The following is a 4002-nucleotide window of genomic DNA, read 5'->3' as shown; positions in this document are numbered from 1 at the left end:
GCTGGAGAGGAAAAAAAAAACCTCAACGGGGGCAGCTGTGCCTCCAACCTGAAACGCTGAGTATCGACCGAGTTCCACCAGAGGGTCGTTTATAGATTAAGTACAACGTGCACTTCTGGCTGAGTCAGGCTCAGGAGGCTCAGGAGAGAGCAAGGAAGGGAGCAGGAGACAGAGACAGCGAGGACAACACTGGGAGAGGTGAAATGATGAACTTACTCTGGAAACTAGCAATGGACAGATCTCCTGAAAGGCATGCAAAGGAGAAGCACAGAGAAGTCAGCGTCCGTGCAGGAGTAAGACTCTGGTGGGACACAAACAGGATTCAGCACCACGGACAGAGCTTCTGTCCCAGTTCATATTCACGACAGTCACTACCACGCCCTCTGACTTCAGCCACGCCCTCCGACCCATGAGTCTGACCGATTACTCATCTTTAACCTCTGGTGTTTGCACTCTCAGTGTACCACCCTCATCCATCCCTCGGTTTTAGAGACGAGGAGAGGGGTTCGAGCTCTGTGCCTGCGCTCTGTACGCTGACCCAGCAGATCGTCAGCAGGAATAACAAACTGGGAAACACGAGCGCCCAAACCTGATGGGAGGCGTAGCGTAGTGTAGTCGGCATGCTGGACGTAGAAGAGGCTCTATCACTCCGTCTCTATTCTGTGTTTATTCTGTCTCTACTGAATCTCTATTCTGTCCTTTGGGAGTGCGCTGAGAAGCTGGAAGGAGCACTCAGAGTGAGGCAGACAGATCCAAGACAGTCAGTGAAGAGGAGGAACTGAGGGAAGCTACGAAGAGGACGAAGATTGGACGGTGCAGATAAAACACCTGTGCAGGTATGGAGACGTCCAGGAGAGAGGCTGGTGTATAACTGACCTAAAGTAATGAATGAATTTCCCCTTTAAAAGAATTTAGTGAGCTACTTTCCTTTTTGCACTGTTGTTATTTGAGTGTGTCGAGCAGTTTTATTTTTCCACCCTGAGCTCTTTAAAAACCCACTGAGGAGCGTCACAGAGTCAGTGAGGGGGTGCAGGGCAGGTGTTTTTGGATGCAGACGCTCCCATAAAGCACCGCAGGCCGGGATCAGAGGGCGTGCCTCCACGTGACGATCCAGAGCTCGGCGTGCGAGGACCGAGCAGCGCTTCACTCTGAGAGCAGATGTTTCTGCATGATGTCGACGGCGAGTCGAGGCCGTCTGTGTTTTTCAGCACAAACACTGAAGCGCCGCAGAGCCGCTTCCTAAAATAAAACGTCAGTCTTCATCTCGGCACAAACATCACACACAACTTTGGTGATTCATTTCTGACGTTCACCTCCACAAACGCTGATGATTAAAGCCGTAAATCACAGCGAGCTGCGGCAAAAATAAACTGCAGACGAGGCCGCTTCAATTTATTTATGGAAATTCATGAAAGAGCGAGCACCTGAACCGGGAACGTGCTGCAAACCAAGAGGAGGAGACGGGAGCTGATGACAGGCATGCACAGACAGAACAGCAAAGAGCACCTACTCTGCAGACTGGGCAGGTTGGCATCCTCGGGTTTGGTTTTCAGCAGATGAGGGAGGCGAGTGTATCTGTAGCCAAAACCACAACCCTGAGGAAGAGAGAGGGATGAAGGTCAGCAGAGCTGCAGGGAGACCGCTTCTCTCAGTCAAACTGCAAAAACACTGGAGCGTCTGGAAGATGATCGCTGAAGCATCAGTGCTGATCATCTTCCAGACGCCGCTTTACTTCTTGCAGCACTAACACTTCATCAGTGCTGATTTCACTGATTAATTAACAATAAACGATCAATAAATGTTTGTGTTAGACAACAAATACTGAGCAAAAGCCCGAACACGTCACTGTATCTTTGTTAAACGGCCGTGATGCCCTAAAGAACTGGTTAAACGCTGATTTTCATCTTAAAGAAAGACGCCATGTCTGCTTGTGCTGACCGGCCTCTCTCGACCACTCAGGGCGGTGCATCCGTCAGTCTGTTCAAAGCTTGGCTGTGATTGGTGACAGCCGCTGCTCCACTTTCACCTGAGGCAAGACAGCGTGAACACGTTAACCCTTTGCGAGCTTCATTTCGTGGAGGATTCCTATAGAGACTGAATGTGTTGGTGCATTAGTCTGAACACTGCGGTCTGCTGATCCTCAGTAAACCTTCAGTTCTTGCAGCTGTTGCCCTTCATACAGGAGCTGCTTCTACTTTTGCTCCAGTCTCCCTCCGACTCTCTGGCCTCGAGCTCAACCTCGTCATCCTGTAAAGATACTGTTCTGTTGTCGGCTTCCTGTGAAGCTCTGCTTCTTTTAAATGTGCTGCATGAACAGACTTCACCGTGGCCCAGAGCTGACGGCAGGATCGCAGCACCTGCTCACACCAGCTGAGCAAGTAAAATTGATTTATAGCGCTTTTCCCAGATAAAAACCACAAAGTGCTTTAACACACAAGAAATGGAAATATGTTGTTTTATTTACAGTTACATTGTTTTATAAGAGGAAATTAATAAAATGCTTTTCTAAATAAAAATGTCTGCAGCTGTTTTTTAAAACAATGAGTCCGTGCAGCGTAGAGACCGTGGGAGAGACTCCACAGCCGTGGGGCGCTGCCACCAGCGCCTCTGATCTAATGACCGTAAAGCTCGAGAAGATGAGTGCCGTGTCAGCAGATAAATATTGGAGACCATGCAGGGCCCTACATGGTCTCCAATATTTATCAGACCTGCTCTAAAGGTTAGAGCTAAAATTGTAGAATCAAACCTAAAACTTACAGGCAACCAGTGAAGGGAAGCTAAAACTGCAGTAACACGAGACCTTCTCTTGGAGCCTGTTAACAGCCGCGCTGCAGCCTTCTGCGCCGTCTGAAGACGATTTAAGGCTGATTTGTTAAAACAAGTAAAAGGTTACAGTAGTCTAACCGAGAGGAAGTAAAAGCACGAATAATCACCTCAAGTTTAAGCTTTGACTCCATTAGTCTGAGTTTAGAAACATTCAGTAAATGATAAAAACAGTTTCGGACCAGCTGCTCGAGCGACAGCGAGCTGGCAGACACGGCACCGAGGTTTCTGAGGCTCGATTTTACAGGAGGGTCTAAGAAGCTGATACGCTGAGTTTCTGTCTTATCAGAGTTTAGTTGGAGGGAATTGTCATTTAACCGCTGGTTGATTTCTGGCAACCAATGACTTCAATTAGACAATTTATAAAAGTCAGAAATCCTGAAGGAACAGTACAGTTGGATGTCATCAGCATAGAGATGATAGGAGATATTTTTATAGCGCTTAACAATTTGGCTCGGGGGGAATATATAAAGCAGAACTAGAACTGGACCCAGGACAGGTCCCTGAGGCTCCACGATTCATGAACAGTAAAAGATCTCTCACACAAATATGACATTTTAAAACAACAGCAGCAATCCCAAACAAGTTCTCGAGTCTGTTTATCAGGATGCTGTGATCTACAGCATCAAAAGCAGAGCTGAGGACCAGCACTGCGTCCTCTCCAGAGTCTGCCGCCATCAAGACATCACCGGATACTGTGAGGGAGGCCGTTTCAGTGGGATGCAATTTACCAAAACCAGACTGGAAAGTGTCCATAACTGTTTCCTGGATAAAAATGCAGTTAAGTTGTTCTACTACTACGTTTTCTAAAACCTTCTATATAAAAGGCAGTTTGGATATTGGCCTGTTAGGACGAGATGGGTCCAGCTGAGGTTTCTTTAATATTGGCTCAACAACAGCTTGTTTAAAGAAGCTGGAGACTGAGCCAGTGTGAAGAGAAGTGTTTATCATTTCCACAATACGGGGCCAATGGAATCAAACACACTAGTGAAAGGTGAAGATGGAAGGACATCGAGGGGGCTTGAAGTCTGCTTTATATGACAAAGCAGGACTTTGATGTCCTGTAACAGGAGTAAAATTAATGATTTGTTTGTGACTGAGCCGCCTCATCACTGACGTGCCCCAAACCCACGAAGATGGAGTTTAGGATAGACGCCGAGAGAGTGTGTGTGTGTGTGT

The sequence above is a fragment of the Pundamilia nyererei genome, unplaced genomic scaffold (assembly GCF_000239375.1).
Source record: "Pundamilia nyererei isolate P.nyererei 1_Seehausen unplaced genomic scaffold, PunNye1.0 scaffold00105, whole genome shotgun sequence".
In the NCBI taxonomy this organism is placed as follows: Eukaryota; Metazoa; Chordata; class Actinopteri; order Cichliformes; family Cichlidae; genus Pundamilia; species Pundamilia nyererei.
The sequence above is the reverse complement of the archived record's forward strand: the minus strand, read 5'-3'. Positions refer to the sequence as shown.